Source organism: Catharus ustulatus, chromosome 1, assembly GCF_009819885.2.
Source record: "Catharus ustulatus isolate bCatUst1 chromosome 1, bCatUst1.pri.v2, whole genome shotgun sequence".
NCBI lineage: Eukaryota > Metazoa > Chordata > Aves > Passeriformes > Turdidae > Catharus > Catharus ustulatus.
In genome coordinates this window covers 111,870,680-111,884,357 of record NC_046221.1, presented here as the reverse complement: position 1 = coordinate 111,884,357, position 13,678 = coordinate 111,870,680, and the positions used below count along the sequence as shown (strand labels likewise).

At 37.9% G+C, this 13,678-nt stretch overlaps 1 protein-coding gene across 6 annotated transcripts in view; it reads right to left on the bottom strand.

The window, feature by feature from the left end:
• GREB1L (GREB1 like retinoic acid receptor coactivator) overlaps positions 1–13,678 on the bottom strand; it is a 125,213-nt gene that overhangs the window by 56,376 nt on the left and 55,159 nt on the right. The window lies entirely within an intron of this gene.

The following is a 13,678-nucleotide window of genomic DNA, read 5'->3' as shown; positions in this document are numbered from 1 at the left end:
CAAATGAAGACAAACACACTACTATCATCCATGACAGCAAGAAAATATGCTGTGGAAACAACATCTCTAACTAGCACTACAAATTAATGTTTCTCTCTTGATCTGGCAGACTGTATCATCCTGTTCCACTAAGCTTTCAGCACATTTCCAACACACTGCTCTGTGTCTTTTGGATACATGGCCTCTCAACAGCCTGAAGAACCTGGTATAAAAATATTAATGGTGGACAGATAAATTCATTGTTACTTGGGGTTTTTTAGGATATAATACAGAAGGGTATGTAACCAAAAAAAAAATTTAAAAATCAAGTTGGGCTTCATCAGTTTTTGTCAAAAAGTGTGTCTACACAATTTTTCACTTGTCTGTATGCCATTATTTGGAGAACAGCTTTACACAAAGACAGCCAATAACTTGAATTTTTGCTCTTGCTCATATTAACTGAAATTACATGGAAAGTCAGTTTCTCTGTCTTTTCAAAATCTCTTCACCTCCTGTCTCCAATGTAATACTGCGATTTACATGTAGTCAGACCTATCAAAGCATCTAATTATACTCTTATAACAAAACTTATACATAAAAAAGAGAGAAATCAATAACTTCTAAACCACATGCAAATGCAGTGAAATGCCTCTATTTGAAATCATGCTTTACACTCATAGATTGATACCCATTTAAATATCTGCTTTAACAATTAATATTTCTGTTTATAGCGATGATGACTTAGGAACTTAATTAAATATTCAAGCACAAACAGACCTGTAGATCATTTCTTCTCCTTGGATGGCATCACTCAGCCTGTAGACTGTTATATTTGTGCAACCAGCACTAGGATACAGACTCTCAAATTTAAACATTTAGCAACAGGGTGGCCATAGAAGGTTTAAAATGAGCTAAAGGAGACTCACTGAAATATGAACTTTTCCACTTTGCTAGATCATTATACCAAATGACATTTGCTCCAAAGAAACAGCAATGTAACATTTTCCAATACTCAGAACACAAGACTGAACTTTTAGAGAAATTTATTTCAACAAAGTTTTCCCCACTAAAATCAACAGACACGAAAGTATAAAACCTTATAACATTATCTTTGTACTTCCCCTCACTATGTCACCTAGCCCTAATAACAGGGGGAGACCTTGGCCAAGAAGATAAGCTGGCATTTTGAAAACCTACAGTTCCACTCCTGCTTTATCACTGAGTTGCTCAAGGTCCTCAGGGCCACCTGTAAAAGGGCAATAATCTCGACAGCCACTTCCAGCAGCCTTTGAGGCCTGCTGGTGTAGACAAATACCTAAGAGCTAATTATTACTGCACTACTGGATACACAGGTGTGAAACAAATCAAATTATTCACCTCTAACCTGGGAGAGAACAGTTCCCTGTTCAGAAACTTTATGCAGCTTTGGGAAAATAACTCCCCATCTCTGATTTAGACTGGCTTTTAATAAAATTTGTGGCAACTACACTTCTCTACCCCAACCAAAGACAATACCAGATTAAAAAACATTTCTTAACCTGACACATTCTGCTATTTCAGCAGTGAAATCCCTAAGACAAGTAGATTCTTTTTTCCCTTCTATAAGCTTTCATTACATTTGGAAATGGTAGGGAGCGTGTACAAACACACAACTACAAAGTGTGTTGGGGAAAAAGTTACACTGAAGCAGTAAGCTAAAGCCAGTCAGATGCCTTTGATAAAAAGAATTGATGGAAATCAGCTATGTGACTGAAATACTGCTTACACATCATCAGTGATGATACATCCATAAATATGAAGTGACATCATGACAGACTATTATTAAATTTCATGCAATAGAATTTAATTTCTCTGCTATTTATGTCAGTTATGATGTACTTAAGGTAAGATTTCAGGAATGTATTCAAACGAAAAGACTTTAGTTAAAACATCATAATGAAAATGAATCAATCTTCATTAATCAGAAAATTTGCAATTCCCACAGCACCTGCTTGAAGTCTGTTCATTCTCCATGTTTTCTACAGCCTACCTCTTGTATAAAATCTATGACAACTACTTTAATTTTAATGGGAAGTTATTAATAAATAAAGCATAGTGCACACACAGCAAAAATGCTGGCAATTTGATTTGCTTCCCTGGCATCTATACAAGGAGACTTGCCTGTGGATGGAGATAGTCAGAGATTTACCTGAGAAAGCTGGTTAATGTCACCAGAGGACGTTTCTAGCTTGCCAAGAGAAAACAAGATTGTTGGTGGGAATGCCAAGTAAAGAACAGCTCAGGAAGCACAGCTTGTGAGAGCTGTGGCTCCTGCAGGAGGAAGGGTTGTGCTTGTGCAAGATGGGGCAGGCAGAGGGATCAGGGGCAAAGTGGCTGCAGGTCCTGCTGGGCTGCAGCTGAGGAAGCTGGGAGCCCTGGAGAACAGCATGGGCCAGCTGATTTCCTAACACTGCCTGGGGCCATTAGGGCAGCTGGGCCTCATTTGGAGCTCAATAGAGCTGGGGAGGGGAGAGCAGGGGCTTTTCCTTCTGCAGGGTAGAGGAGGTGGCAAGAACCATCAACAGAGAGCCTGGCTCAGGTTGTGCTATCTTGATCCAGCCTCCCCAAAAGCCAAGAGCACCAATTCAAGGGAGTAACTAGGGAGTAACTCATTAGTGTTTCTGCACTTGATTCTACCCCTAAATGCTTGGTGCAATTAGGAAATGGTTAATTTTCCTCCTCTCACTGTAAATGGGAGGCAGCCTCCAGCGAGCACACCTCAGCAGCAGCAGAGGAGACAGGAGAATGTGCTTTAAATGGGCTCAAGTGTGCTGAGGGGGCTTGAGGAGGCAGCAGAGCCTGGAGGAAAAATTAATTGATGGAATTTAAAGGAAGGCAAAAAAACCCAAAAAACCAAAAAAAACCCAAAACAAAACAAAAAAAAAAGCCCAACGAAACCAAAACACCAAAACCAAAGAACATTTGTCTTATTAAGACATGTATCTGCCATATCTACATTTAAATACGACCAAAGCCAATGATTTAACATAATTGAATTAACGCCCATTGTTTAAAAGTTACCCAAATAATATGTCTATCTAACATTCGTATATGAGGTCATTTGGTGAAAATAAAACAAACTAACCTCTCCTGCTTTCTACAGTGAAATTAAAACAAGGTTTCCTTAAAATTGTGCCCATCTGATGCATCAGTGAGCTCGGGAGGATGTGGGAAAGACATTCCATTGTTGAGTTCATTTGAGCTGATTTGACACAGCAACTGAGAGAAAGCAGAGCTGGACTTGACTCAGGAGCTCCTCCCTGATCTCACAAACCTGTTTTTATGCTGCCAGCTCTGGCACATCAGGGCTCATCCTCGTGTCCATTGTTCCACACCCAGCAACACGGCACAGAACTCTGCTGGAGCCAACCTGCGTGCACCAAGAGGTTTCCAAAGGGCAGGAGGTAAACAATTATTTCCATTTCTACATGCACTCTAATTGTGGCTAGCTCAGCACAGAGCTGGTTAGATTCCCAGCAATGAGCAATCTGCACATCTCTAGTTCATTATTCCAGTGAAATTCTTTAGTTGCCTACTTCTCTTGGCAACATTTGGAGGTCTGTTTTGGATTGAACTCTACAGAATGTTAGTATGTGCAAAGTGTGTATGTATTTACCTACTATATGTTTTCCTTCCCCACCACCCTACCAAGGAAGGAGGTTCAATTTGGCAACAGTCCTTCTAAGGCTTCCCCTCTTCCTCAACAACTTTCCCACTGTACACAGATGAATTTTATTTAATTTCCTTAAAACTTACTATGGGGATTAGAAGACATTATCAGTGTTGAATAATTTCAAAATGAAATCTGAAAGAGAACATGAAATAATAGGGGAATTTCTTAAAATTTAGATCACCCCCACCTCCAGGCTCTGTCACTCTCAGCATTCTTCTCAGAAAAGATTCAGATACTAAAGCACCACCCAACACATCTCCATTGCTGCTGTGCTTCTTCAAAGCAAATTTCATAAACTCACTTCAAGTTGTCTTTGCAGCGGCCCATCACTGAACTAGAGGATTAACCATGAGATTTGCTGGAGTGAGAACTGCCTTACAACAGAGCTGGAAGGCAGTTCTCACATTTCAATCTGTCTCCTTACAAAACACAAGAACAAGGCAATTGTGAAATTCCTCTAACCTGACCACAGGTAAAGAAGGATTATTGCTATAGTTTTTAATAAAATAATTAATATGGGCATTCATTGTGGAAAGCAAAACTACAATTACCATGAGTTTCTATCAAAGCAGACAGAAATGGAAATAACAAAAACAAAATTTCAAAGAGAATTGATTTTAACACTGCATCACTTAACTGTGTGGTGAAGGACTCAGGGAAATTCTGATCACTCTTTCAAACCCCAAAGCTAAACTTACAATAAGGCCTTGTCAATTCAAGCAAATAATCTTGTTTCATGTGGTCACCCAGGTTTCAAAAGATCTGTGCAGAAACATGACATGGGATGTTTGAGAAAAACCAGAGCCCAGGTCCAGCAGTGTGTAAGTACAGTAAACACTGCCCACTTTTAGATAGAAAAAAAGGTGACTACACTTCTTTACATTAAAAAAGTCACCTCTGAAAAGTGGATCATTACTCAATAACTCTTGGGAGCCAGAACTGCACATTGAGTTGGAGGCTCTGCTAGTAAAAATATAATCAGATCATTCAGTACACCAGATACCACATATTTGGCCTCCAGGTGGGTCACGACCCCAGAGACTTTAAAGGAGAGGAACCGAACTGGAGGATGAGGGAGGGGGTGAGTGTTGTTGTTATGGCTTAAAGCAATTTCACAATTACCTGATAGTGAATGATGAATCTGATGCAAACACCCTCCATTAAGTCAGCTCTATCAAGTCCTTACTTTGTGTTTAACCTAATAATGTAATTGTGTTCTCCAAAACACATAATCTAGCTTCTGATCTGGCCTACCCCACAGAAAAGTTTCTCTTCAAAGGAAAAGAAAGCAAGTTCCTCCACAAAGGCATTGCCAGGCCCAGCACAGCTTCTGTATCTCAAAGGGTTATCTCAGGAAAAGAGAGACCAGGCATCTATTTGTGTTGCAGAATAACTGAACTGGTTGTTTCAGGTAAAGCTGGTGTTTTTGATTGTTTACATCATTCTTAGTCATGTTCTGGGAGTATTATTTTTTACAATTAGAGCATCATTAGGATGTACCCTGAACATGCATACAGCAGAAAGAATGTCAGGTAATAATGACAATAACAAATACATACACTCTGCACAAAAGTACAGACTTCAAAGTCAGAAGTCTATGTTCAGCATCAACTGTAGCATTCAGTGGGGAAGACTTATGTGTGGCTCAAGATTGTAAGGTGGAGTAGAAGCCTTACTTCATAACCACTGTAAGATCCCTTTTTTTCCCACCTCACAGTTTTTTGCAAGGTCTTGAGAGTCTCATACTGTTTTGTCTTCATTAGGGATATTCAAACTCAGCTTTAAAAGAGCTTACAATGTAGCAAATGACAGATAAACAACTAATTCACAATGTCTTTCAAGAAGAATGAATTATTAGTTTGTATTTACCCTATTTACAGTGCAGTTTCCACTCAGCTTTATTTTTCATTTCATTTTTTAAAAAATATTGTTTGCATCCAGTACCATTTAGAGTCTTTCAGTCTAATGTTGCCACTACTGTGTAAAAGGAATGGGAAGGATCAAGAACACATATTTTTTCCTGACGAGGTAATTTCTCTTAGTGCTCAATTAATGGTATCTGCACTTGGAGTATTGCTTGGGATTTGGACAATTCCTTGGACAGAGACAGAAAAATGCATATACTACAGAGCCATATGCAGGATGGTGGAAGAGCGCAGCTGTTTCCCCGCATCATCAAACAGAAAGCAAATCACAAGTGGTCTTAGTATGGAGGCTGCTATGCCCTTACTGCTCCAGCTCTTCCACCCCAAGACTATTCCTACAGTCCTCAGGAACAGATCACAAAACAATAAACATACTAAAGATAAAATTAACACCTGGATGCAGGGTCGTGTTACTAAGTAGAACTTCCATTCGTGAAGCTATCAACTTCAAATCACCCCCAAGTGCTGCAAAAATTAGGTCTGAATTGCATTTTTAGAAATTCGGAGACCTGGGAGTTTTCAATTTCACAGAATGAACCAGCAGTGATGTAACACTGAGGCTGGCAAAAACCACCAAGAAGTAGCAACTTAAACACCATCTCATCTTTTTTACCTAAAGTTTGAAATGTTTCTCTAGTTCTTTTTAACAGCATTATCCACAGAGCTGTCCCCACAAAGAGCAGTTTACAACCACTATCAAACACAGAATACACTGAATGTTTCTGAAGTCTTTCGAAGCTTGGCTCAAGTCAAGTTTTACAAAATGGCACTGGCTTTACTTTTCTCCAGATTATGGCTCCCACTCAGAAAAAAAAAGCTGCATTCTAGATATGTTAAACTCTTACAACACAGTGAGAGGAAAACTGGTGCAGTCAGTGCACCAACACATTCCTCTAGTGAGGACTGAGGTGATTTAAGATTAAGCATGTTCCAAGCTTCATTTGATACCATTTCCTCAAAAAACAGATGCAATAAGCAGATGAAGAAAACCATATAAAAGCTTTCAGGAGTTAATTATGTGTCTTTAGCCTACTCTGACTGGAGTACTTTCAAACGATGTTACGAAATGAGCATGTAAGTTACTGTGGATTTTCTAAATCTACTGCAGGGTTTTCTAAATAAATTTGCAGAGGATGGAGCAAATCCTTTTATGCTGCAGGGACCTTTCACAGTATACACAGAAAAAGGAACATTACTGTGCACCCTTAACAGAAGGGATACACTTCTCTTTCAATAGAAAAACATGCAGGTGGGAAATAAAAAAGTTATCATCCTACAAACATTGCTTTTGATTTTGAAGTTTAGGTATTGTTAAAAGACTTCATTATTTTAAAAGGAGTATATGCACACACAGATGTGGCAGGGAAGGCACAAATAAATCACTAAGAAGCACTTTTGAAAACCTCAGCCTATTTCCTTAAAACATGCATGCTCATACACAGCTTTCCCCACTTATGTCTTCTGTCCTAAATCAACAGCACTGTTAACTACATTATTGATGCCAGTGCAGTACAACCAAATCAGCAATGATGTTTAATCCTAGCTATAGGATCAAGGGGTATTTTTGCTGTGTAATTTTGATTTTGCAATTAGTTGCAGACATGAATTACAATTTATTCTTCTAACAACCTGGTGTGCTCACACAGTCAAGCAGTTATGTGTCTGAATCACCTCTGTGCCCAGCAAGATCATGGAGCAGATCCTCCTGGAAACTCTGCTAAAGCACATGGAAAATAAGGAGGTGACTGGTGACAGCCAACACGGCTTCACTAAGGACAAATTGTGCCAGAAAATTTGGTAAATTTCTACAAAGGGGAAGAATGGTGGGAAGGGACCCCACGTGGAGGGACCTCACAGGCTTGAGGGGTGGTCCCATGAAAACTTCATGAAGGTCCTGGACTGGGTTGAGACAATCCCAGGCATAAATATAGGCTGAATAGGGAATTGATTGAGACTGAGGGAAAGGACTTGGGGATGTTGATTGACAAGAAGAGCAACATGACCCAGCCATGCGCACTTGCAGCTCAGGCAGCCAACCCCATCCTGTGCTCTGTCAAATGCAGCATGGCCAACCAGCCAAGGGAGGGGATTCTGCCCCTCTGCTCTGCTCAGACCAGATCTGCAGTGCTGCATTCAGCTCTGGGGAATACTAAGAATGATGTAAACCTGCTGGAGCAGGTCCAGAGGAGGGCCATGACTATTATTAGAGGGTTGAAGCACCTCTCATGTAAGAAAAGGCTGTGAGAGTTGAGGCTGTTCAGTGTGGAGAAGAGCAAGTTCCAGGCAGACCTCCAGTGCCTAGGAGAAAGCTGGAGAGGCACTTTTGACAAGGGCAAGGAGTGATAGAACAAGGGGAAACGGCTGAAAGAAGATAGATTTACAGTAAGTATTAGGAAGAAATTCTTTACTGTGAGGGTGCTGAGGCACTGGAGTTGAAACTAGATGGTCTTGAAGGTCCCTTCCAACTCAACCCATTCTATGATTCTATAAATTCATTTAGCTACCACTCTTCATAACACAGCTGATAAAATTAATATAGTATGTAAGCAATTAACATACTAAAATAAGCACTAATTTATTCCTCAAATAATGTATTCAAAATCAGTAACTTTTCCCAAAGCCAGTGTATTTTAATTGAAACTTCATTATTTTTATATACTTCTCATATATATGTGTTCATTCATAAGCTATATATATACATAAGTTAGTCATTCACTAACAACATATGTTCTGTTAATACACAGATCTTATTGTAAGTTATTAGCTAACAACTGTATTTAGTAATTACCAATCAAAACAAACTATTCAGAAGCATTAGAGATATAAAATCTATTGATGTAATTTACAAAAATCTGTGAAGTAAACTATCTTCTCAGATGCACCAGTTAATTTAAAGCTTTGTTTCTAATGAAGATTTAATGTTCATTTCAACAGAACACTGCCTAATATTCCACCATTAAAAAAAAAGCCATGACTGGGAAGCTCAGTGAATGGTCTTTCTAAATAAACACAAGTCTATGTTTGTCACCAATTTTAATGCTGGTAATTATCACTAATTGCTGACTTTTATGAACTGTGTTTTTGTTTGGGTGTTTGGTTTTTTTTTTTTCCAGTTGCTTCTATCCTGAGAAATTGAAAGGCAAAGTCACCGATGTTTCAAAAGAGACATGTAATGCCGTGAAAAGAAGCAATCACAATGGCATCTCAGCTGGCATTGCTGGTGAAAATGAGAGAGATTATCCTCTATTAAGCACTTTAGAACTGGGCACCTGGGAACTGAGCACTTCACCTACAATCCCAGGCACACTTCCAATGCCTTATCAATTGATTTTGTGACCAACTCTTCAACACAACTAAACTAACAAAGACCATTGTGTGAAGCTAATCATATTGAAGTAATTTCCAACCACTGAATTTGCTCAGCTTGTTTGTATTTAATTTTTTTCCAGCAAGTTCTCTCTGCACCAGTTCTGCTGACCTGCCTTCAGAACTCAGCTGCTTGGGGTTGTCTTCAATAGGACTGTGGAGTAGGGCTGTGCATTATGGCTTAGCCAACCCTGAATTATTGTAAATTATTGTAAATTCTTAGGCCACTCAGCTGCAAAATTTCAAGTCTTAAACATCACAGCTTATGCTATTTATTCATTGCAGGCAGAAGGTATCATTTGTATAGGAACTTCTGCTTGACATTTTTAAAGGCTGCTCACCAAGATGACACTATTTGATAGGAAAACAGCAAAAAATTCACTATTAAGATACAGAAAATAGAAGCAAAAATGTAATCCATTCTGATACATCCCAACATCAGATTGTTAAGGATTTTCTTTCTTAATGTTGTACAGATTATTTTAGATATGGGTATCTACAATAAAATTGTTTTCCTCATTTTCTTTTATTTTTTTTTAGTTTTCTCATGTGAAAGTGCTGCTAAATAGGAGAGACAAAGATATTTTTATTACCAAGTAATATAAACAACTCACTATTCATTTTGCAGAGACATTAATGGTTCTGAAAGTTCTCAGTTCTTGAAACACATACGAACTGACACTAATAAAAATAAAACTTTCTGAATAATAGGCATAATGGTAATACAGATTACATTGGCTCTTAAAACTTTCCAAAGAAAGATAATCCAATTCTTCAAAAATATCCACTTAATACTTTATTTTTCCATAGCATTCATCTTATCTGATGCATGTTCTGGTTTCTGACAGCTGCAACAGGCTAAAAATAAAGCACTGGAGTAAAACTTGGTTGACTTCATCCTTTCCTTTGCTGCAAGCAAACTTTTCCCCCCTGAAGTTGGCAGAGCTGGAAATGTACCATGGCACTTCTTCAAATATGCAACTTGAAAGTAATCTCAGGGTTACCAATTAAAAAAAAAAAAAAAACAAAAAAACCTAATTAAAAAAAAAAAAAACAGAAAATAAAAGAAAAAAAAGAAAAAGTCTCTGCAGCTAGAGCATGTCTATGACTGTGTACAAAGGATAATATTCTGCATCCAGGTGACTCACACATGGCATTTCCCCCTTCTTCTTCACTTGTAAAGCACATAATTCTGCCAAAAGCACCATCAAGTTTTGCTCCTCTCCCTCTTCAGATAGATTATTAAAAGAATCCCTAACACAGATTTCTGGATTAAGAAATAAAATTTAATTAAGAAGAAATAAAGTCAGCCTTAAGTAATTAAACTAACCTTCACTAATGCTTCACTTGGATAGAAGGTTAGGTAATTTGTTGGTTCCTCACATCCTCTGAAAAAGGACTGTTTTTCTCTCTAGAACCCAGCTGGAAAACAGGCAAGCCTGAACAAGAGTTCTCCTTGGTTTTACAAGGCTTAGTCATCCCTAAAAAGAAACTAGCAAAGGTGGAAATGAGCACTTCTTCTTTTACAGAGGGTTGTGTCAAAATATTTGTCAAGTTCCCTCAGAGCACATACCTGCACAGTTCTTCCAAAAGAGCTGTGACCATTTCTAAATAATAAAAATTTCACCATTTTCAAATAAGTCAAGATGATCATGCTTCTGCTCTTTTGGACTCGAAGTGTGTCTTAGAAGGGAACAAACAAGATTTTTCTTATCTGAAGCTCCCATGTAGTCACTAGATAGAGAGGCATATCTAACATTTCTGCAGTCACTTTTAGCCCATGATGCAGAGACAAGAAAAGACCAACACAACAAAGCCAGCTGCTTTCATGGCCATTTCTATGCACGAAAACAATGCTGTGAACAGACAAGAACACTCTCTATAGGTCAAAATCAGCTTAAATCCACAAGTAATGTCAATTTAATATCCTTCAGACACTTTTTGTAACTTCCCTGCTGGTGGGAAGCTGTGTCCAAATTTCTCATAGACAATTTTAGTGGAAATGAACTTCCAAGTGCAGAGTGCTTTGTAGAGCTCTTTCTTTTCCACAACATGTGTTTGTCATGTGTCAAAGCTGACTCTACTTTCTCCCCTCCCCAGAATACCACAAATTCTTCTCTAAAATAAACAAAGTTCTGTCCAGAATCTTTGAAATTACCAGAGGCAAACCTGTTTCAGATCAAAGATGCACATCATTGTTGGACTGTCTGCAATATCCCAGATTTTAGTTAGGATGAAATTTGCAAGAAACAGATAAGCAACAGAACAACATTTGAACACCATATCCAGGGATATGGCTAAAAAAGAAGAGTTTTGACATTCAAGCTACCTTTTCTAGATACTTAGGAATCTCAAAAGACATCTGTGGGGTAAATGTCCACAAATGACATTTATATAATGCCATTTAGGTCTAGGAAAAAAAAAACAAAAACATCTTTATCTTTACTCAAAACAGAAATCCAAAAATTCAAATCGCATACTATTAACACTTAATAGGAGAAGGAAATAGTTTTCAATTTCTAATGCTTATATTGTCCTGTAATGCAATTCATCAGCCACTATGATAAACTGGGGAGAAGAGGATGTCTTATATGAAGAAAAAATTATAATAAAGTATTTGACTTGTTGAAGGCATTAGATGTACTTCTCTACTTTTCTCCCAAAAATCTTATTGATATTTACAGGTTGATCTTAATTTACATGCAACATAAACATGCCAGCACAGGCAATCTTGATTCCCGAAGGTGCTGTTATGGTTTAATGAGTCAGCAACACAGAATATTTACAGGTTCTATGTATTCTTGATGGCATACATATGAAACTACCAGTAAATCCTGACACTCAAGAAACTAGGGCTTAAAATATTTTTCTGTGACTGTTGCCACGGTACAACATAAATACTATGTATAAAATCCTCATTGTAGGCTAAAATCTGCTTTTAAATTTTTTTTAAAACCCACACACCTGAGAAATAAACAGCTTAAAAATACTGAACAAAATTTTCTCCAGTAGGCAAGAAAAAAATAATAACACATCTAAATGTATTTTACATACTAAGTAGTTAAATTCTGAAGTTACAAATAAAATTAACATTACAGCTCAAATATGTATTCTTCTAAGCAGTTTAATTATTCAGATATAGCACTTAATTCCACATAGATATGTATGTAAAATGTGATAGTTGTTGTCTGTAGGGATAAAGCTGAAAATAGTCTCAGACCTCTCACTGAATTCCTACTGCAAAAGCCAGACCAACCTCCATTGATAAATAAATCACTTAATCCTTTCTTCATCTGCCATCACCCTATTGCAAAAGCATGAAGCTGAAGCCTAGAAAGTCAAAGCTAAGGCCTGACCTTCCATCTCTATCCTTCTGGCTGCTCCCTTGTGTACCCCTCAAACACATGCCATCATTTCCTGATGAGTTTAGAAGGGGTTATCAGGAGAATTTCAGGACATGTGTCAGTTTTGTGGCAACCTGAATGCTATACAAACATCTTCTGTGTTTAATAGGCGATTTGTATTTTAGTAGGTTTATCCATTCCCAACTTTATTTGTTTAAAGGTGCCTTAACCTTGACATAAATCAATGCTAACCATCTGTATGGAGTACTTCTGCAGAGTTTAAAAATTAAACTCTACAAAGAGCTGCATTTTGCAAGGAGGTTTCTTTCAAAATTAAACCAAACCAACTTGTCGACTTCTTTGTTCACTTTCCCCGCCCCTTGAAAATTATGCAGTTTATTCTTTTTCGCTGTTTTTACAGAGTTCTTCTAAAGATCACGGTGAAACACTAGGCTGGTCACTATAAAACACCACCACCCCTGGCTCCCAAGTACCTTCTTCCTCCTGAGATACAACCAGGAGTGTTTGTGTAAGACAGTAGGGCCAGCGAGTCAGAGGCCCTGAGTCGTGCCTTGCAGCAACCCCCCCTTCCAAAGGAAAACAAAAAGCACTGAACCTTTTCTGCCACATGCCCAGTCCTTCCCCCACCACCTCTGTGGTGAAGACAGCCATTATTACATTTCCTTTCGGGTTATTTACAAGGTCTTGGCTCTGACATTGATTTCTTATCTGTTTCTATGACAAATGTTAAGTGTTAATAAGCTGTCCTTTTAAAGAAAGATAATGCTAAACAAATTATAGGAATTAATTACCCCAAACCTATTCTTTATTTTTTTCTCATGAGCATTGAAACAAGAACAGTAAAAATTACTCGAGACCAGAAAAAATCCCCATCCAGCCAATTAATAAGTGTTAGCAGATTAAAGGAAGTTACACTTTAAACCAGGCAGTGCCCTGAAAATCTAAAGCAAATTTGTCAGAGAATATAAACCCTAAACTAGGCAGGCACAGCTCCCTTATGAACAGTTTTTTAAATTATAAGTGAAGAGTTACTTATTACTTTTTTCAGATATTTTATTCATGGTTTAAATTTTAGGATAAAGGGTGAAAGTTTCAGGAATCTTTTCAGTTACAGAACCATTAAAATGATAAACATTTGGGATCCCAAAGTACACTTCTACTCTAACTGTCCTTTCAGACCTGCATTGACTGCACTATAATAGCTGCCAACATTTGGTAAGGATTAGCCTTTCATTTACACAAAAGCAAGCATTCCTTAGCTAAATCAGCACTTTTTGCCATCAGACTCATAAAACCTTTTCACAACACAGATTTTCAAGAGAATCCTTTAG